The following is a 23,961-nucleotide window of genomic DNA, read 5'->3' on the forward strand; positions in this document are numbered from 1 at the left end:
AACAAAGAAACTAGTAATAAAGGGCACATTTCGATTTTCAGAGAAAAGAACTTAGTTCAGAAATTGTTGTCAATTCACTTGAACAAAAAATTTGGAAAAATTTTTGGAAGAATCAGAAGCATAAAATGTTGTCAAAGACCATAAAAAGGAACATTGGACAACATCAGAACATGGGTGCTCAGAGTCAGAAATTACGGTATCTATTTAGAAGACTGGTCAAAATCATCCTCATACAATGAGATCAGTATACATACAAGTATATGTCATTGGGCACCTTTAAGAACTGATCAGACAATATAGTTGATGTGACAGCGTGACAATACAGTTAATCCTTCCTTTTAATAGCTAAATGGATCATTTTCTAAATTCTAGATGATTTGCAGCTGCTGTTCACTTTGGTCCATAAAAACAAAATCTAGAAGAGTTGCTGGAAAGTGAAACAGAACAAGGTCTTAAAATAAAAAGATTAGTCAGGATGAGTTTGATACAGTGCTCTGGGTGATGCTCTGTGTTGAGAAAGGAATGTACTCTGAATAATTAGAAAAGATAAGGTGGGTACCTGAAGGAGATAAAGAGACCACCAAGTCAGGGAATCGTTGAACAAAGAAAACTGAAAGGTCTACTCCACCTAGATCCCACCTATTGTGAATGGAATGATTAGGTGTCAAAATCAAATGAATATGTATGTGAAGATGTTGTGTAACCTCTCACGAAAGCTGTATAAAACACCTAACTTTTCACTGAAAACTTTGGAGCTAGTTTGTCCGGTGTGAATCAGCTAGCTCCCCAGCGTTGCATGAAATAAATACCTTTGCTGCTTAAAGACAAAACTCATCTCTGAGCAGTTACTCTGTGCCGTTTTGGCATCAAAAAAAGAATGTATAAACTAAAATTATAATTTGAATGAGAATGTAATCACTAGAATTACATTGTAGCTTGATTGCAAGAACCAGTTGAATCAACACCTTCAGATCATGTATAGGTATCCTTCATACATAATTTTGAACTGATAATAAATAATTAATTTGACTTCACTGAAAATATCTAGGTCAATTCAATAATCTGTCTAATACTCATTAAAGGATTTTTGTGATGCAGCGATCTTTTGTCACGTCAGAAGATTACCTTTCATTTTAGGTAACTTCAGAGAAGTTACCCTTTTCTCCTTGGGACTGTCAGTGAGGGAGGATGACTTCTGTCCTGTGAACAGACTGACTAAACAACAAACAAACCAAATAAAAAACAGCCAAGAAGAAATCTGCAGAAAGCTTACTGTATAGTACAGGGGACCAACAAGATACATAAGAGTTCACCTCATCTGAGTTGCTTAGAAAGCTAATTATGAGGTCTTACAAGCATCCTTGGCATTCTGAGGTGTTGCTCCATAGATAATGATACAATAGTTTCCTTTATGAAATTCTGCCCTTGCTCTCCTCATTTTCTCCAGACTTCCACTAAGAAAAGAAAGTGACTTGACTTGAGACTGACACTTTTTTAAAGAAAGTGTGCATGAGATTGGTTTGAAATAGCCATGCTGCCTGGTCACAATGGGAAATCATTAAAAAGAATATTTCATTAAATTCCATTTCATACTGTTACTCTTGTTGAAAGTAAAGTTCCTTAATACCAGGGTATGAATACATTTGTTATTTGACAAGCAGTACTCCTGAATCTCAAAATCGCCTTAAAGACTTCCAGTGCTATTTCTGGCCTGCCAAGTACTGCACAGATTTTAAAACTAGGTATTAAATGTGTTTCCTCTAAGTATTATGAGTGGACATGTTTTGCTTTCAATAATTGAATAGCACAGAGAAGTTTGGATAGAAAAGTAAGCTTAATATCACAGTTTTCATAGAAATACTACTACAATGATTGACAGAATCATGGTGTAACCTATTTTAACAACTTTCAAAACTGGAGGTCTCCTTTCCTGAAAAAGGGGATAATTCTCTCCCATAACATCTTCTTTGAAACTTGATGAAGCACAGACTAGAGATGTGGACACTGAGGTGGACAAATCACCGGCTGAACTGCTGGGCTCAAGAAGTTATGATCACTGGTATGAAGTCCACCTGGAAGTCAGCTGTCAATGGTGTACACATTTTGGAACTTTATATACTGTGCATTCATCCAAAATATAAGGAAAAATTACTGATTATAGCACCCAAGGAAAACTTTCTAAGTATTATGAGAAAAACTGTACCAAATACACCCTGGGAAAAAAAAAGAACAAAGTGACAGACTCAAGTGAAAGACTGGTCCTGATACACTGCAGAGTTGCAGGATGAACTACTGACGTTCTTTAGAAGGATTTCAGAAATGGTTTCACAATTTCAACTTCCATACTTATGGTGCATCATCTGAGACATCCGCCTATATGGTCATTTGGAATTTCCTGTTTCTCACAAACTGTCACAAAAGGTCATCTCAGTACAGAATGCAAAACGAGCGAGGGGAACTACACCACCGAGTATTATGGAATAAGGGTACTTCCTGTTTGGCACTGCTTGACAGTTGCACCATCCCTGTAACTTCACAGCTAACTTTTATCAAAGACACAAACTGTGGCATTCCTTTCAGTAAATCACTGATTGCTGAAACTGTACTTCTCTCCCCATGCAATTCAGGAGCATGGTTTTCCAGCTTTTCAAGCTGTAAACTCCAATACCTTTAAAAAATAATTACAGTAATTCTATGCCATACCAATCTTGTTAGTCTTAATCTTTCACTCTAGAAAGACTTTGCTGATTGCTGAACTTAAAATGACTGTTATGAATTATTTGACTGCTCCTAACTCCTTCTGTTCTCTGGAGCTACTTGAGAAAGCCACAAGCTTTAACTAGGAAACCCTGAATATTAAACAAAGCAGCTCATAACTGCTCAGTTTTAAGAGCTGTGCCGATAGCATTTATATCTGTGGGCCATAACATCTATAAGACCTGCCATGGGACCTCTAGTGATTAAAATAAAAAGCCTTGAAGACTGCATCACATGACTTCTGGAGAGAGGTCAAATTATGAATTGGCCAGGACTTCCGATGCGGTAAATCAGCATAGCACCACTGAATTCAACAGGTCTTTGTCAGTTTTCAGCACTCAATGATGTGACTGAAGTCATACTGCTCCTGTTTTATAGAAATGGACTGCAAGAATTAAAAAATAGAAGCTGGGAAAACTAAATTTGTAATTCAATGAATTTTCACATTAGTAGAAATATATAGCTTCTAAAAAGGTACCTATTAAAAAATCAGAGCTAATATTCCCGGACCATCCATGTCTTTTTCTCATATAATGCACAAACATGCTCAATTTCCAGATCAGACACTTTCAGACGTAGCAGGAGTCTATGCTCTCCACTTTTTCCTGTAACAAACTCTCAGTAGGAAAGCTTACATGATAGAAGCTCAAAAAATGCCATTCAGAACAGAATATAAGTGACAGATTCAAAATTACACTGGCACTACTTCTTGCTCAAAGCTAAATGAGTACATTTCACTCATATTGTGCAAATACCATGGCAGGGGGCTGGGAACTAGACGATCTTTAAAGTCCTTTCCAACTCAAACCATTCTACAATTCTGTGAAATACAGGTTGCAAACCCACTTTTTCTCCTAGATCAATTAGTAAGAAATTACCTTCTTCCACCTTCCTTCGTCCTGGTGCTGTGTTTTGCTCACCATCCTGATGCAGCTGGGACCTACAATGAAAACTTAAATAGCCTCCTAAACCCAACTATTTTGATTGGCATTTATTTAGCATCTTGCTAAAGCAAACTAGTATGAAAGCAGGTCCTTATCCCAGAGAGGTTACTTAGGTTAAGAAAGGGATTGTACAGCTAGCAGAGTACTCTGTGAGTAAATGCAGCATGCCAGTTTAAAACACACAAAAATCCTTATGGAAATTATGTGCTTTGACAAATACATGCTATTCAGAATATTCCAGTTAGATGAGACAGCTGAAACTGTTTCTTTTGGCACTTTAATAGGCATGGAAGCAATGTGGTGGTGATAAGGGACAAACTCAGACCTATGAACAGTCAGTGGATGTTTGAATAACTAATCACTGGGAAGCTGGGACCTGAGGTGAATTTTTGGATGCTTTTTGTCTATCAAGAATAAGATGTAACTGTTGTTCTTTTTGTTCTTTCTGTTTAGAGGCTGTCCTTTCAATGCAAGACTCCTGCAATGCATTCTCCTGCAACTCCAGGGACATTGGGACAAAATAAAACGTAACCAATATGTTATTAATGATTTTGTAGGCTGTCTCCATTGACAAGTCTTGTGCTGGATTACCCTATGTTAACAATTGTAGCTTACTGGAATAAAACAATGAATGTGAGCAGTAACATCTGGGTTAATTTTTCCTGATAATTAATCTATTTTCTTTTCTTCCTGATAATTAGCCTATTAAAATTTACTTGGGTGAAGCTGGACTCTGCAGCTGACAAAGAATCACTGAAGGAAAACTTCACGGGATGTCTCATTTGGAATGTTTGATTTGGGACATTTTTTTCTTGGAATACTAAATAAAATTGAAGAATATTTTTTTTTATTTCCCCTTGATCGTTATTGAAGGACTTATCTCCCTTTCATACTACTGCCTTTCCCCCATTCTTGTTATATTCAATGTCAAAGAGAAGTATATTGAACTATATTACAGAAGGAACTGGCACATATGGTAATATGATTGACTGGCTGAACTGAGTCTGTATTGCAGTTACACACAGAAGAATCCTATTGTCAAATCTGCTCTTACTCTTCCTCCATGCCCACCCTCTTTTTGTGGTAATGGTGTCTGTATGTAAAGAACTAAAATAGACTCTCTCATCAATTCTTATAGGTCATTATTCTCCTCTCAGCTATGCAAACGTCTTTGGAACCTCCTGCTAACTTACAATAGCAAGTTATCTTTGTGAATCAAATCAGTGCCTCTGTTCTCCCCTGATATTTAGCTCCTCTGACTTTTCTTCTAAAAATCACTTTAATATGCCAAGTTCTGTCTGCTTACAATGGTGCTGAAATATAACACTTCCCAGGCAAAATTGATTTCTAATTTCAGAACGTATACCTTGCATTCTTTGCACACTCAGAGCAGTGGTATAATGTGGATTCTGAATGTGTAGAGAATAGAAAATCCTGTCCCTACATGGTAGTTCCAATATCTCTTTCTCTTTTTGGCATGAAAAATTCCTGGACAAATCCTGGAAGCCTGAGTCTATTCCCTCATGACTTAACAGTGGGAGTAAATGATGTAGAACGTGGCACTATCTTCCCCTTGCAATAAGATTTCATACCTTTACACACCACACATCTGCACACACACCTACTCTCCAACTAGCCCAAGCTCAGTTAGCTTGAGTATCTAGTTTACAATGCACAAACTGTAGGCCAAAACTTTGTTAAAAATTGAAGCTTTTGCATCTGGTTTAAATAGCCAATTTATATATCTGGTTTAAGTATTTATCATAAATTTTTGTATGTAAGTGTACACTCTTTGATGCTAACAGAACTTTAAAAAATCTACACTTAAGAATAAATATTTTCTATTTAAACTGTATTTTATGTATATTTTATATATATCATAAAGCATATAGTAACCTTTAAGTACATAATGTGCCTATCTGTATGAAAAAATATATTTTCGGCATGGAATAGTTTTTTACATCTGTGTTGTAAACCTCTGGAATATAGGGACTATAACAGAAGTGCTGACAACTTAAAATGTAGCTGGATTAGTAAAGTTCATAAAACAGTTGAATATTCCAGAACTTTCATCTTTTGGAGACAAGACAGCTTGTCCTACACCATACACCAGACATAAAAGGGCACTGTATAGATTGATGATGATATGAAACAAGTATTTTTGCTTATGTTTTATCTTACATATGTTCTAAAAGCTAATACAAATATTCAGGAAGGTTTTGGTGATTAATTATTGAAAATATTTTTACCTAGTTCTTTGTTATTCTTTCCATTTTGTTCCATTTATTTATTCAGCTATATGAGGAAAAATAATAATAATTTTTAAAATAATAAAAATTAAAAGTAAGTGTTGATTTATCATACTTCCAAGAAATTTAATGAGATGTTTTCTATAAATATTTCAGGATAGCTCTGTATACATCTTAGTTTTATTATTTCATAGTAAGCAGCATTATTTACTTTCACTTGAGCAGAGTTCCTGTTACAGTTGCATAAACAAAATTATCCATTCGTTTCCAGGAACAAAGAAAGCATCAAAGTTCACACCGCCTCTTTTAATGAAAAATGTGAAGTTTTCCATCACAATTAGCATTTTTTTACTTGCTTTTCCACTAGGATTGGACATCACCCATTTGGTGTAATCCTAAGAAATTGTAAGGCTCCTAGCAAGCAGAACTACATTACAGGATGGTTTGGATATATGTATTCTGGTGCTGCTTCTGTGACACACCACAAGCAGAGTGAGGAGCATTTGGTCTTGCCAAGAACCTTGAAGCAAAACCCAGATGAAACAGACTTTCCCAGCTGTGCCATGGAGCAGGAAAGTAATTTCTTATGTGCTCCCCCTCTGCCCTCTTTTGTCTAACCTGTGTATTTAGACTTAAAGCACAGTGTAGAGAATGGCACTGCCTGCCCCTAGAAGCAAAGTGGGACCCCCAGCTGTGTTTGATAGAATATAAATAAGAGCACAGTCAAACACGGCTAATGACCAGCCCACAGCACAACTGAACACTGCTCACAAAGGTGTGAGTATTGCACAGCTATGGCATGTCAAAGCTGAGGTCTGATTGATTAATATTTTTAGAGCACATGCAGAGCTTTTGAACAGCTTTAACCTTCATGATTTTCTTGTTTATTCTGTTTGAACTGTAATGTCACTAAAGTCAAAATAAAAAGCCAAGAATTCAAAGGGGGATGATGTGCAACATGGGTATTTCAATGAACAATCATGCTTTTTACAGGAAAAACAGACAACTAACAGCTGTAAAACCTCGTTGTAAAGTATGTGTGGATCTAGAAATAATCCAATTCATGGCAAACTGAATTTCTTACTGGAACAACTGAAAGGAGGATTCTGTTTCCTACCAATAGGCACACATTGTGCTATGTTCGATTGTTTAGGACATTCCACCCAAACTCACCTGCCATTCTAAAAGTACACAGGTTTCTTGAAGGATGTGTGTTTCCCTTGCCAAGGCCTTAGGACATCTCAGATAGCTTTGCTGGTCCCACACAGCACAAGAGTGTGACACTGAAGTAAATGATTCCTATACGGAAGCCCTACCTCTTTTTAACTATAATAGAGCTTTGTACTCTAAGTTAATGTATAGACACCTAAAATTAGGGCAAATCGAGTCCTACTCTGTCTCTCAGCTCCTAAAATCACTTATCAAAAGAATCAAACTGCAGAATTTGGTACAGCTTTTTGTAGGAAAATCAGGCAGCTAACTCGTATATTACTGAATTGTATTATTTAGATTAATCTGTTCAGAAGTGTCTGTGTGAACCTATGGATGGAATCCAGTCAAACTGCACAATTTAATCAAATGTAGGTCTGCATAAAGCTTTGGATAACAGCTTTACAGATGCTTTTGACTCCATCACTGCTATTGGCTACACTCAGATTTCCCCAAGCAAGCCCTAGTCCATCTTAAGTTTCCCCAGGCTATGTCACCTGGCCTTCAGCTGCAAGACCACAAGGGCACTGGTGTACTATGGTTCCTATGTCCTACCTTTCAGCACCATACAGACATCTCATATATCTCATGGCTTCACAAATGGCATTAGACACCTACATGTCACCACCTGAGTAAAGACCCAAGCCTTCAACAACTATAGGGAAAGCCTGGGCACCTAGTCTATATCTAGACATCTAAATTTAGATACCTCAGTGGAGAATTTCATCCCACCCCTGGTTTTATTCATTGCTCATAAAACCATCTCCATGTCATTTCTGGCTGAAACCAAAAAGCCAAAATGCCAGAGGAATACTAAGGCTCCTCAGTTATAGAACTACGGTTCTGTAAGAGATGTTGTATCATGGCTCTCATAAAGACTAAAACCAGGGAGATAGCTGGAGAAACAGTATCAATAGAAGATTCTTAGGATAATAGTTTTTCTAAAAGAAATTGACACCTCCAGATTTTGCTGAAATTACCTTCCCCATAAAGCTGTGACAAAAATCCATCTTCCACAAGTTCTGTCTTAGTCCATTCTGAATTAAATGCCCAGCTAGAGAAATCAGAACAAATAATTGGCCTACAACATCATTACACTTGATTTCTGTTTGCCTGCAGGGCCAGATTACCTGTAATTGTTCTCCTTTGTTGTGGATACTGTTTACTTCACAATTAAATTGCAGTCACAGCTGGCATAAGTATTTTAGCTGTGGGTAGGAATGTAAGGATTTCTGCTTCTAAGAGATTTGCTCTACTGCCAGGTAGACTGCAGCTACTTTTCAAGCCACTGTGCTATTTTTGAAGTTATCCGTGCAAAAGCTGATCTAGGAAGCTAAGAAAGGGCATACAGTGGATTTTCTGCAAGCTCTCCTGAATTTGATGTCAATTACCCGTTTGTCTTGGAAGCCCCTTCCAATCTTCTGCTTTGAAGAATTAAACTGTAATTAAAAATGCTTTATTATATCTGGGTAGATTTGGCTTCGCAGGCCCAATGTGGTATCTCGTAGAAGATACATAAAAATGGTATCTACACCAGCAGCCCAGCTGTCTGTTAGGACCACAGAAGACAGCCATTGCTGCACTTACAGACTGTGCAGGAAGGGCACCCTTTCTGATCCTGCCTAACTACCAGCCCACCCCTTCTTTTCCACTGTTGCATTTAAGGGCACGGGTAATTCACAAGAAGGAAAGTGAAGATAATGACATGTAATTGAAGTTGGACAGAAGAAACAATCATTTCAGTTCCTTTGAACTTTCATGCTTGCACATTTCTGAATTCTTTTATTTCCAGGGAGGGGCATTGTGCTCTCTGCCTTAACAGGAATGGTACTCAGAAAAGCCTTTCAGTAAACTGCAAGTTCTTCAACAGGTAATTTTAAGTTCTTAAATAGGAAAAATTCTTATTAGAATTTATAGGAATTTTGCACCTTGGGTTGATCAATTACCTTAAAATGATATTGCACATTAAAAAAAAGATGTAGTTCCCATCCATACTTTGAGTGATAGGTGTTTCACATGTAGTATACAGAATCATTCCATATTGTGCTTATTTTCTCATAAAAGCATTAATGACAAGTTTTCATCTATCAGACTGAATAACAATTTGTACCTTGTTACACCATGATATGAAAATATTTATTTCCATCCTTTTTAAAAGAATGCCAACTTTCCTTCTCAATTTTTAATAAGCTAAAGAAAAGAAAAATAAATACTACAAGATTAAATGAATTATTTTACACACCATTACATCTTGAAAGGATGAAAGTCTAGTTTCATCATTGATGTGTTCCTTTCCAGAATTTACTGAGTTCTATTAATTAAAGACATCATTTTCTGTAATCAGTGGTAAGGGTGAATTCTCACACATTTGCATAAGGAAATTTGGAGCCGCTTTGTCTAACAATGAAAGAAATATATACAGAAGAAAATCTCAACACGTGCAAAGGAATGAGTTTATCTGTACTTTGCTATATTGAAGGATTTTGCACAGTGTCTTCACATTAAAATAGGTCACAATCAAAATGCTTATGAGATGATATAAGGAATTTTAGGGCATTTAAACTAAGCAGTAAAAGAAATTTCAAAGCATCAAAGCAAGGAGCTTTTATAATGTGCTGCTGCTTTATTTCCTTTGTTGTCTTTGTGTGAATATTTTAATCCAACAGTTTTGATACATGATCAAATTTTCAGATAGTCCAGACATCATGTGTGTTCACTTTATATCTGTAATTTATGAAAATTATTATTACAGCCAGATCTACTATCTGAACTGCTATTTCACTGTAGCTGCATCAGAATGCAGCTCATTCCCTTGCAAATGAGTTTTCACTAGATTTGCTGGTAGCTGTGCACTTCTCTTGGCTTTTTAAAACTGTTAGGGAGGGATGATCTGGACACAGCTATAATAGAAATATAGAACAGGAGACATTTTGAAAGAGAAATGAGTCTTTGCTATCGTGGAGAACATTGTATACAAGAACCATGGATAAAATAGGCTATGAAAGCTGAGGTATATATTCACTTTAGCAAGAATTGTAACATCATCAATAATTAGTATTTCTGATGGATGATTTTACAGGTCCAGAACATGCCAGTATTTTGTTGTGCTGCATACACCTGTACTCCTTGAGGCAAATATTATCTTAATGACTGTCCAGCATATAGGATTGTTTAAAAACAAATCAAGACAGAAGGAAAATAGAACCAATATTCAGCTACCAGCAATCTGCTTAGTAGTGTAGCCTTGTACTGCTAAGAGAATAGCTCTCCATTTCCAGTGTTAGGTAATGGTCCTGTGTCGACTTTTCTATAACTGAAAAGTTTCTGTTTAACCATTTATTTTGTGGACATCATGTCAAGGGTTAATATTCCAAGATTAAAAAATCCAGACAGCACTAAAATGTCAGGACACCTGACAATTCTGGGGCTGTTCCATCAGCACTGGAAGATGACAAAAAAAGGAATTAGTGCACTTCAACATTAGACACCTAAATTACTCAGGAGAATGAACCTTCTCCTAATGGTTGTTGCAGAACAGCACTAGCATCCTGATCCTGTTTTTCTAGTGATATTATAGGGAACGTAGAAAGACCAGCCATTGGACTTAGCAAATTAAGAGAGATGCCTAAAGTCCTGCTGAACTGGAATAATACTGTCCCCATCTGACATTTTTCTGGGCTCTGCACCTTCAGCAAGGCTCCCCCAAGAATCATACCTCTAGTCAAATGAGCTTCAACCAAGTGTAGGATTTTTAACTTATTTTATGTGGTAGTTTCTCATCCCCATAAAAGCTGTTGGCACTTCTTCAAACTTTAAATTTTACCAGCCACAATTTTGAATTCTGGTAACCCCATAAGTAAAATAACAACATGTCTAGGAGGTTTCTTTTCAGTTCGTAATATTGAAAAGGAACAGCCATATCAGGGAACGTACGGTAATAAAACCCTTTAATCTCTATTAGGAGGAGCACCACAAAGTCTAATTTGAATCACAAATTGTGAAGGTTCCTGCCACAGTATATGTATTTTGTAGGTGGGAAGTAGAACCTAGTTGAAAATTATTTTCTTGCTTCTTAGGCTGCTTTTTTTTCCTGCTCTGCCTTTGAATGAAATGAAGATTTTTTAATTCTCATTAAAAAACAAAAGGCAGACACTCAGGCTGCAGTCAATCTTTCTGCTGTATGGCAGAGATTTCCTAAATGTTGAGCTATAAATGCTATCTCATTGCACCTGTCCAATTTATATATAGTTATTTGTGCAAAGCCAAGTATTTACTTTACAAAACATTTAAAGGAGCCCAGCACAAAAAAACAGGGATATTTATCATGGATGTGAGAAACTCGTCATATAGTTGACAACAAAGTGAAGAAATCTGATGGAAGTCTCCTATTCACTTGAGTCTTCTTGATCAGAAATCCCACCCTGATTTGAGATACCATCTCAGTGAGAGCTTTGTCAAATCAGCTGCTTTCCCAAAAACAGTTTCATGACTTGGTGGCTAGTTCTGGTAATTACACATAGTAAATATGCTTATAGTCATTTGGATCCTGTAAAGGTTTATAGCTAAATAAATCTCTTGCCTTTCATTCTTTTAAATGAAATATCAGCAAGATGTTTAACTCTTTTTGTAAATGACATTGACCATTTATTTGCATAGCACAGAAAAGAACATAACGTGAACTTTACACCGGATTCTTAAGTGCTGTGTACTGGATAGAAATGCTACTAGAAACCTCTATAAAATAACTTTAAATGAATGAAAAACAGAATAACTTCAGGAAAACAGTCATGTGATGATTACTTTTTTTAAAAAAAAAAAAGGTAAATACAGCAATTATCACATTTTTAGTCAGAATTCATCTAGCTTCGGGCTTCAAATAATGCCTTTTATTACTTTACAGAAGGCAACTGCCAGAATATTGTTGTTCAGATAAATATCTGTGGACAGTGATCAAGTCAGCTATTCATCTTCTCTGGAACAAATGACATAGCAGGCTGATTACTGAAGCGTTCATTCTATGATACATTTCTCAGACCTTCTTGGAAGGTCATCTTTATCTCATCACACGTTTTAAAAATCAGGGACATATTACTGTAAAAAAGCCTGATTCTCTCTGCTGGATATTCACCTACTTTTACAGCTAAACATGTTTCATAGGCTTTTTTTTTTTTTTTTCATCTGTGGCTTTCAAAGTGTTCTAGAAAAGAAATAAAGAGCTCATCCTCTCTCTTTGACATGGCATCACATTAGAAGTCAATCGCAAATTAGTTACCTCACACTGTCTTTAGGTCTCACTATTTTTTAACTTCTCATTGCTTCTGAATGGGAAAGTTATTTCAATCTTGAAGTTCAGGAATAAACCAAGAGTAAAAATATATGCAGAATTTTATCATTCCAAGTTTTCCTTTTAATATTTATCAGAAAAACAACAGAGAGGTTAGAAATTCACTTTTGTTGTATTTCTTTATGCTGATTCTCTCCTACATGTGGGATTCTCTCCTATATAGATCTGACCCTTCAAATTTTCACTTGGCCTGAAGGAAACCAATGACTTTCTTTTCATGCTATATTTCAGAAATTCAGGCTGTGTTATAAGAAATCCCACAAAAGACAGAATCCAAAACAAATATAGAGCATTACCATATCTCTTTCATTCAATGTAAAGTCCATTCCGCTTGCAGGTCTACCCTGCATGTAAGGAGGAGTGTCCCCTCTCCATAAACATTGTGATGGGCACCCCAGCTGCCTCCTTTCCCAAGGCCCAGGGGTCACTGGGCAGCCATGCATGTCCTTCTAAAATTGTGTAGTAGGTACAAGCTTGGCTACTGCTCCACTTCCAAAAGGAGACACTCCTTCCATCCTTCCACTCCAGCCAGCGGTACAATACTAAGGAAGCATTGTCTCAGCGAGTGGCAGCTAGGTGAGTATGGGCAAACTTCTGCCACTCCATCAATCATAATACTGAGCTAAGAACAGCTATATGGGGACAAAGTTTCAAGAATAAGTGTCTCATTTAAGAGAAAATCATAACAATTTCTACTAAAATTACCAAATAAAAAAACAACCACCCAAAACACAGAACACAGAGAATGTTTGTCTTTTATATTTAATGAATCTATTTACAGAAAAAAACATATATTTTTTAAAGATAATTGTACATTACACAAAGGCCTTTTGCAGTACAATAATCTATATAAATAGTTTTGTTTTGAGTGCTGCGCAGGGTTTCCACTGCTTTCTATTTAGTAACCAGCCCTTTTTGGCATTTTTGTTTCATAGTTAAAATCTGAAGGCTTGTAGAAATACTGGAGAAAGTTTACAAAATGGAGCATTTTATCTGAAGGGACAAAAAAGTTATAAAATACCTGCTTATTCTGCATCTGCCCTTCTTATTCATGTCCTGGCAGTGCTTAAAGACAGTTTTTACAGAAAAGGAATTGGCACTATATAGCGGTTTATAAAGTAACAGCATGGTTATACAGTGACTATATAAGCAAATTTGACAGTAATTGTGCATTCATGTTCTGTCTTGAACATGAAAGCTCAACACATTCAGTATGGTCTCAAAAATGAATGTCTATGATTTTTGTTCATGAAAGTAATTCAACTTCTCTTCAGCTGAGAAACAAACATCACCTTGTGCACAAAAATAGTGAGTTCAGAAATGCTGAAAGTTCTGTAACTTCCTCTGACAAATGATTACATGTGCAGAAAATCATGAATGCAAATTCAGGAGAGATCTTTCAGCCTTTGAAAGAGAAAAATGATGGTCAGAGAATGGGTATACCTTCTAATTTGTATATGAATGCCAAGAAAATGTTTCCTTTCTCTGGAGAGCTTTTCTGAGGTCAAGAGTTCCCATCCCTTCTTTAAAACCTATCTTCCCTGTACTTGCAGGTTAAAATCTGAACTCAGCTTCTTAAAATGTCCTGACATTTTCCCATGGGTAAGTAATAGAAATTTTATATCTAGGCATCTAAGGGTGCCTCAGAAGACGGTGAGGATAAGACTGATCGAAATCAATAATATTCTAATAACAACATTGAGAAAAAATGGGACAAATGCATGTCTCTTACAGGCTCATTCACCTTGCAGAAATCAGAAAAACTTTGAAATTTATGACTTTGTTGATGAACACTTTCAAATACATTCTAGTGTCTCTTGGTGGAAGCTTTGGTACACATTCTTTGGGACAAGTTTGCCCTTATCTGAATGGAAGTGTAACTGGGCACTGAAACGTGCTTAATACTTTGGTTACATTCCTACTGAAGGAAGATTTTTGTCCCTAATACTCACTGATGTACAGTACACATAGTATTTGCTGCGATGCAAGTTTCCCTTACAAAAAATGAACTGTAGTGGTTACCCACAAAGATCACATCTGAAATGACTGCTGGGTGGGAGTGTGTGACTCGGGGATGTCTGCATCTGAGCCACTTTGTAATCAGAGGGGGTCAGCTAATCAGTATTGCTGGTGGAGCCTAGACCACAGTTTAGCTTTTTCCACATCCACTGTGATCATTCAGGACTCTGACCTGAAAGGAGGGACTGAGGGAATGCAACTTGTTTAGTCTGATGGAGAAGACATTAAGGATGTAACGCTTCCAGAGGAACTGCAAAGACAGCAGAAACAAACACAGCTCAACAGCGGCAGACAATATAGCAAGGAGCAATCAGTGGCCACAGTTTGAAGAAGCAGCAGTTCATGTAGTGTTTAGCTGGAGATATAGGAAGAAGATGGTAGAACAGGGAACTAAACAGAAGACAAGGCAAACCTATTTTCTGGAGATGAACAAGGCCGCTAAATGATGCAACATATACATTAACTCTTCCTAAGAGAAGAGTTTAATTGCCCCTTTGTAGCAAAAAATCTCACCCTGAGTCTCAGCCTTGAAAGAGAATTTCCATTTTTCGCTTTCCAAGTACAATGGACAGAAAACAATGTGACATCCTGGCACTAATTTGTGACTTATTCTCTCAAGTATTTACAAGCATGTTAGAGCGATCAGCCCTGTGTACATACTGCAGCCATAAGTTTAGGTGCCTTCTGTTAGCTTAGTCTTAAGATGGGGTACATGATATTATCAGCATCACAAAGGGATCTGGGTAAAGTTCAGAATTATCTTCCTAACTGCTTTTTAGTAGAGTGAATGCTTTAATCAGAGATATTACCCTACTGCATCCAAATTATCCACATAATAAAAAATTATTTGCAGAGATTGCATTGTATCTGTGAGTGAAGCAGATACGTAATGCCTTATGAGAAAATGTCTAACACCACAAAGACAGAAGACACATTCATGGTGAGCAGTTAATGAAAATTCATTCTATTATACTTGTTACTGTCCGTAGACAAACTTAGGCTTGTATTTTAAAATGGAACATTCGCAAGAAAAATCCATTATATACACATTGATAACATTTATTCCATATATTGTAGCTGAAAAGCTTGCTGCAATGATTCATTGTCAAAGAAATCAAGCTGTGTTTCTAAATTTCATTGAACACAACTCAGATTGTGACGCCTAACAAGGATACAGATGGCCCCTGAGTCTGGAGAAAGCACAAACTGCTTGAAGTAATTTTTTTCTTTTTCTGTGCTGATTCTAGCACAGCTGAACTGCCATTCAGGGTCTGGTTCCTAATTTAGATTTTCACACTGATAAAGATAGTACCAATTGTTGTCTACCACTATCATTTATAGTTCATTTGGACCTATTAGGTCCTGCTGTACACTGGGGATGAATTCAAGTCACACATCAGCCACTAAAGATTGACTGTGGTTTCACAGGGAGCAGAGAAAGCCTAATTACATCTGCTCCTCCTTCGGGAGTGCAATGAGACCAAAAGGTCTCTCCAGCTGCAACTGCCTTTTGTAACAATGGGATAATAACACAACAGAGTGGAACACACCCTACGGCAAGAAGGAAAGTGCTTCTGTATTTACTGCCTCTGGAGAAAGTCATCCCTATTCAAACATTTTCCACATTGCTATGTAAATATTAGCTGCCACCAACAGCATTGTGACATACACTCAAAATATCAGGAACAGATGCTACTGTGCATGTGGACATGATATTTTAAATGTTTCTAATGTGTGCTTTTTATTGCCTTGTTTTCAAGTAAGATATGTTACAAATCAGAAAATTCAGTAAGAAAAGAATGCATAAGAATTTGATATCAAAATTGAAATCAGAGTTGTTACCCTCCCCACAGAGAGTTTGAAAAACCACAGACCAGGAGGAACGGCCAACTTAACAGTAAACTTTTATTGTGTGTTCTCCCAAACACACACATTTGCTTTCTCCCAAGACAGCTTAATAGCTTTTGCCTAAATGTCTCTGCATTCAGAAGTATAAGCCTAAGCATAGAAAATATTAACCAGAAAGAGACTTTGCATTTTTTAGAACACAATGAACATAGGAAAGGAGATGCTAGGAGGAAGGTACTGCTCCAGCTTGTAAAACTAATTCAGTTTGTATTGGCTGCTGTGTAGCAGTAGTAATCCTATCATCAACGATGTTAATTCTAATGCTTATAGTAACAGTACTGGATCCCAGTACTGGATACCTACTTACTAGGTACTTTGGTGAAAAGTTTAGACCTCAAGCAACACCTGTTAGAATGTGAGGCATACCCTCCATGTACCAGCTAATTAAGGCACTCCATCTTTATGAGAGCACCAGATCATATTTTACCTAATAGCAATTTAAAAAATACATCTTCACATGCAAGGTTTCTCAAGGCCTTCATCCTAAATCCATGAAGAGGAAACAGTAGAAAGAAACAGGAACATCAGAATCACCCTCTGGATCACAACTCAGATCCCACTCAGATCCCAGGCTTTAAAGGGGCCCTGCAAGAAAATATTGCAAAGTGAAGTTCAAAGACCTCTAAGTAGTAAAATTTAATGTTAATTTGCTGCCACACAAGTCTCCTCCAGATCAAAAATAAAGGTGGGCTTCAAGCTTCAAGCATGAGGTTTAATAATACTTCCATATAATTCTAGTTATCAATAAAAAGGATAATGGATATTCTTCATATTGAGAAACCTGTCAAACTCTGTTGAAATTCTATTAATTCCTGGCCTCAGTTGCTTCCCCTGGCCACAATTTGCACTGTGTAAATACATGCTGTATATGCAAAAGACTGAGTGATTTCAAGAAGGATAGTGCTTTCCTTGAACTTTCTCATGTCCAAGATCCAGCATACACTCTCATCACCTAAATCTGTACTTTCCTTCCTTATTAATCCCTCCAACTGCTCCCTTCATCTGCTCAGCTTATTGAATTTGTAATTAATTAATCACTAACATTCTTCACTCCCCTACTTATGGAGACATTTCAATGAATTGATAGTTCAATATTGCACAGAGATTATTTTTAGCTGTCAACTACTACTTCATAAACTACTTAGAATCTCAGTCACCTATTTTGACAGCACAGCACTGAAAGCTGTTTCTTGTCTCATTTTCTTTCACAGCATAACTGTAACTTTCAAAGGAGGCAAGATATTGGATGTGGTATTCATTATCACCTGATAATTACAGGCTAATTACATTCTTTGAATGACTTGTTTTCTTATAATGACAGATAAGAAAATATTGATTGCAGTTTTCCTCAGCATGCAGAGACAAAGGTATGGAAAAAGTTGTGGTTTTCATCACCTCATCATGGCACACAACAAAAAGAAAAGCTCAGTATTGATACCAGTTCTCTCTATATATCTGACTAATCTTTTTCTAATCCTTTTTCAATTTTGTTTTCTAGCTAAGTAGCTTTGAGATGTTAAGCTGGGACATGAAAATTGTGGTAATTTCTCCAAGAAAAAAATAATGCATTTTATGCTGATACTGCATTTTATACAATACCACAAAATAACAAAAAGAAGATTTTCTCTGAGGAGTAAACATCTGAAAGGCATACAAAACTGTAGTAAGATTTTTGTTCAAAGGTGTAGACTCCCAGAGCAATAGCCCTCTTCTGCTTCTCAACGGGGAAAAGCTGAGAGCTGTGGCTCTTACTGCATCTTCCCTTCTCATTGATTAATCCTGAAATGTCTGCAACTTTTCCCACTTCAGCACGCATGGGGCATGATGTTTGAAGACCCTTTATCAGGCAGTGCCAATGGGCAGCCTACCATTGTTTTAGCCCAAATCCCTTTTTAACATGAACTCTGGAGGAACTGGAAACATATGAAGTTATACTCCCACTTAAGGTATTGATTCCCATTATGCAGACTGTGCGTCACAGAGCTGTCACTAGATGTTCTGCATTAGCTTTTTGGTTCAGATCCAGACCACTCAGTAGAGTGGATCAGTCAGCACCACTTCCCACCCTTGTCCTCACATCACAGACAAGTGCGGAGCACACAGAATAAACCCCTTTTAACCACAACTAAGCCAGAAAGATGCTCTTCTGTGGCACATGGAATATACCCCAGCTGCTGATGGGCACTCAGGTCACAGGCTTACACTAAAGCTAGCCTGAGGGTAATGACTGAAATCAGTTCCATGTGAATATCAGGTCCTCTGTCAATAATTGTTTTACCATGGAAATTTTGTAGCACCAAGGTGCCCGACTTGCTGATGTAGACATCCTCTGATTGCCTCCTCAGACAGAAGACTCTAGCTGTGTAGCTAGTACTTAAAAAAAATAATAAAAAAATTAATAGAGTTTTAAGTATTTACTATCAATTGCTCCCCAAATGAGAAATGACATAAGAAAAGCAACAATGTTATTTGTTCAGTATTGTTTATAGGGTTAAGATCTATCCTGAAGTGACAATTTAACTATTGTATTGCAGTATTCCCAGCAGAGATATTAATCTAAGGCAGGGGTCCTCAAACTATGGCCCACGGGCTGGATACGGCCCCCCAGGGTCCTCAATGCAGCCCCCGGTATTTACAGACCCCCCCGCATCCCCGCCCCACCCCCCCGCCAGGGGTTGGGGGGGGAAACCAAGCAGTCGCAGATGGCTGCCTGCCACTTTATCCGCACGCCGGCCCCCTGGTTAAAAAGTCTGAGGACCTTTGATAAGGTTTCCACCATAAAAGACAGAGAAACAACAGGTTGTCTTTTGACCAGATTCAAATGGGAAAGCATACACTCAATTATTAATTTCAATAGGGATCCCAGAAGCAGCTTTAAGTGAAAAAGAATGTGATTGCAAATTTTCTTGACAATGAATGAATATATGTTTCCTTGTTAGGGCAAAAAAATATTCCAGTTGATCCTCCTATATTTCTCTTTATAATTCTCTTTTTTCACGTCTGTACTTCTGCCCTGTCTACATTGCAAGCAGGTCATTTCAAAGAAAGATTTAGTGAGTGCAGGACATGTAAAGATAAGGAAACTGATGAGGCTGCAGTCTAAAAAGTCCCTTAATATTCTCTAGAAACCTAATATACAACCTGAATAAAAGCGGTGAAAACATGACCTTGCATTAGGAAGTCTTTCAGGTCACTGGAACCCACTCAGAGAAACAGGAAGAAGTAAGGAGTGGTTTTCATTACTTATAGAACACAGTTGGGCTAATAAGAACATTATGTGATTAATAGGATAGTTTGCTATAGACATAAATCAGTATACACTGTTAGATGGCTGACCAATGTTTGGAGGATTTCATACACAAGGGTTGCCTTCTTGTCCCACTTATAGTCATGCTTTGAACCACAGAGGGTGTGAATGGAGTCTTTTCAGGACACTGTAAGGATCATTGGAGATTGATTTCTGTAACTTCTTTGAACAAAAATATAGTCTGAGAATTACGACAAAAAGAGTTTTCTAGGGTAAATACATCACCTATCTCTCCTCCTTTTGTATATGGTGTCTTTGATTGCTGTAAATGCAGAACCTGACCATCTAAGACAGAGAAAGAGAATAATATATTCAACAGCATCCTTAAATGAATAAAGAATATAACTGTTTCTTCCTTTTTAATTTCCTTTTTATTCTAAACTATCCTCTTGGAATGATTCATTTATAACACAACAAACCAGACCAGGCTGCTGGCTTAATATAGGGTAGATTTAGAGTGGAATGTTTTCTGACCTTAGCTATAAAATCTATTCATTCAAAGAGCTATAAGTAAAGATAGTGAGGGTGACCTGGTTCATTAGCTTTTCTTTTTCTTTTCCTTTTGTAACAGAATTAAATTTCAAAAGAAAATATCTGGTTTATTTTTAGCTGATATTTGCTTGTCAGAGGAAATGTCACTTTTTATATTTTATCCCCCGCCCTTCACTTGTTATTATCCGGGCTCTAACTCTTGTGCATCGAATTATGATAATGAAAATACATTCAACTAGAAAACCCTTAACAAATCATGGACATAGCTAGCATTAGTATCAACACTGATTAAATGCTACAATCTGTTTCCAAGAACTGATACTTCTGTGTATCTTGTCATTTGGGCCTGCTATAACTTTGTAATATTTTGACTGTATGAAATAAAGGATAAATGAAGATCCTCAAAGAAGACTGTTAATTGTACATAGCTAACTGGAGCAGTGTGGAGACACTTCTTGAAGGTTTTAACAGTCCTCTCTAAAGGCATGTTCTCTCCATTATTTATGCCAAACTACATCTGTTGCATGAATAACCTGATGAAAGTTGCTTCTGGTACAAGCTGCTGTTTTTCATAAATTAATTTCCTAAAAAAACTTTTTGGTTTCCCATACATACAAAGTGGTTTGAAGTAAGGCAACACCCCCCCCCCCCCAAAAAAAAAAAAACAACCTAACTTAATCTTGAAAAAAAGGATTTAGAAAGTTGCTTTTTTCTAAGCACAGACCTAAAATGTAGCATACACTGTGCAAAATAAAATCAAGCCAGCTATCCAAAAAAGCAGGAGGAGAAAAAAACCCTGTCCTCACTGCTACCCCTTTAGTTCTTTAGGTTTTTTGTCATTGCACATACAATGTGGTGTAATGACAGTGCTGTATTCTCACAAAATAAAAAGAACTGTCTGAAATTGAGTATCAAAAGAGGAGGTGCTGGAACAAATTGGAAAATTAAATGCTGACTAGTCACTAGGACTGGAAAATCTTAAATTAAGAGTTCTGAAGAAATTTAAGAATGAAGTAGATGAGCTGCTGGCAAGAATATATAATGTCTCAGAGTCAACAGCTCTGTACAATGTTTGGAATTCAGCAAATGTTTTGCCCAGCTTTAACAGAATTACAACACTTACGTTTGGCATTTGCTATCCCCATAACCTAGCTTCAGTTCCAGAGTGAAAACTGTATGAAAAGCCAATAAAGATACATTTAAGAAATGCCTCAAGGAGTAAAAATTAAACATATATAGTGGATTTCATGAGGAAGAAGAAAGGCTCATGTTTCACTGTTCTTTTAGAATTTGTGAGTGTGGCAACAGCATAGAGGATGAAGGAGAAACAATTAATATATGTTAGTAGGATGTTCTAAAACCTTGTGACAAATTTTCTCAAAAGATACTATTAAGGAAATCAACCTGTAAAGTACTGTCAAAGATCAAAACTGGCTAAGACAAAACTAAACATTTACAAACAAATGATGGGCTTTCAAGGTGAAAATTTATACTGGTGTGTTTCTGAGACAGCTGAACTGGCTTGTATTTTGTAAAGAACTGTAAAATGGCTTCATAATAAAATGATTAAATTTTCAATTGCAATATTTAGATTAGCTTTAAATAGGATTAATATATTTTTCAACTGTTCACAGAACTTACTTGAATTAGCAGAATATCTCCTCATCCTCCTTTTCCTCCCTATTCCCACCCTTGGCTCATCTCCTCACATACATTAGCCAGACACACAAGGTAGAATATGCCAAACTGCTGCTATGTAACAATACATTTCTATTATTTTGCTTTGTTACTTGGTACAATGCAATCTGGTGTGAGACTAAATCAAACACAATGCCATAAAAGAAACCTAGGGCTCAGTGCAAAACTCCTAGAAGACAAGGGAAGGGAGAAACTTGTGCAAGTCAGACCCTACCAGATGGCTAGGTAAGTGCTCAGATGCTGTAGAGAAATCTCATGCATACTATGACTCATTTCTAAGAGTATTAATTCATATTTACTCTTATCAGACACAAAAAATCTAACTGTAACTAGGTAGCTGTATGACTGTATGTCCCCTTCTCTGACACCCTTCTCTTCTTTCTAGGCTCACTATTTATTCTCTTATTAAACATAGTCTTGATTCAGAGTTTGTCCTCCAGATTCATCTTCATGAGGGAGCTCCATTAATTCTCATGTGGCTATGCTTGGACACAGGTCTACCGTCAATGAGAAAGTTTGGGGTTTAAGTTCTCTGTAACACTCTGTCTCATCACAGATTTGTAAAGTAACAAGAACAATAGAAGTTATTGTAGATAAATAGGATTTGAATCAAGGAAAATATATGCTTCAATTGTAATTAAAAAAAAAAAAATGTTTCCAGCAGTCACTTGTTATATTGATTCACATTTCAGTATATGTTTTTCCCCCTTGACTATTTTGTTATGAAGTTGAAAGTACAGTACATTGCACCTTTGGCAAATGAGCTAAAATTCAAAGGCTAGCACTATATTTACATTTCTTCTCCTGGAGGTGAACAGTACTGCAACTGTTACACAAAGAATTTAGCCTCAAATAGTCAGAGCACTGTTGAGAATGTATATATGAACTGTTTTACAATAACTGCTATAATGTACTTTCCAGAGCTAGGAAGCAGTTTGTTTTGCTTAGTGATATCTGAACTGCAAGCTCAGAATATATCAAAACCCACGTACAATGGAAATAAGCTTATGCTTTGGAGTGATGCAGTGAACTATTTGTATTAAGATTTTTTATTCCCTTATGTTAGTAGAAATAGCTTTCTGGCATCTCCTTACGGCAAAGAACTGGGCCAAAGGCATTAACTGTCCTTTGTTATGCACAGTACAAGACTGGATGAAACTTGACTTATGGTAAGAGTATCATTTTGTCTCTCATGTTTTTCTCCTTCTAATATACATTTTCCTATTTTAACTTCACTCTTTTCTTGCATTTCATAAATAAGTGTTGCAAGTGCTCACATATCTTAATGCATTTTTAGAGTTACCTGTGACATAGGTCAGAGGTTGTACCCAAACACTAGACCAAAATCTACCTTCCATTTAGACACCTAATACCAATTTATAACTACAAAACTGTTAATTGACTTTTCCATGGCCACAGAAAGGCTGCCAGACCATTGCAATTTGTACCAGATGCTTACATATACATTGCAGCAGGGTTGCCCACAGGGTGAGTGTTCAGTACCCTAATCACCATGTTCAATATTTCCACCCACTTGCTGTCTCATTTAATACTTAAGTAGCTGAATCAAGGAGAAATAGATTCAGCTGCACTCTGTCCTCTCTCTGAAATGCCCAGTAAAGGAATCCTTGGTGTAGTCTCTGGCAAGGTCAGACATCCACACTGAAACTCCTACTCAGAACAAGAGTTCAAATCTTCTCCCACTTCTTTTCCTCTAATTCCTTGCTTTCCTTTTTTCTGTGAGTTTCCTGCCTACCTCCAGTATAGTTCACATTTGTAAATTTTAAGCAAAGCTCTGGGACCTATAAAGCTCAAGACTGGCAGCGTCTCCTCTAGCCCTCAGTACTTATTTCCCAGGTCAATGCTTTTGTCACAATTTTGGTGCCAGTCTGAGATGCCCAGCTCCTGGTATGTAACAGGAGGGACACAGAGATGCCTGACTCCAGACCACTGATTCTATTAAAAACCCCTCATAGGACGCAGTCGTGTTTTCATGAGGAGCTTAGCCAATTCTGCCAGACCATACCTGCTATT

Source organism: Falco biarmicus, chromosome 5, assembly GCF_023638135.1.
Source record: "Falco biarmicus isolate bFalBia1 chromosome 5, bFalBia1.pri, whole genome shotgun sequence".
Classification (NCBI taxonomy): Eukaryota; Metazoa; Chordata; class Aves; order Falconiformes; family Falconidae; genus Falco; species Falco biarmicus.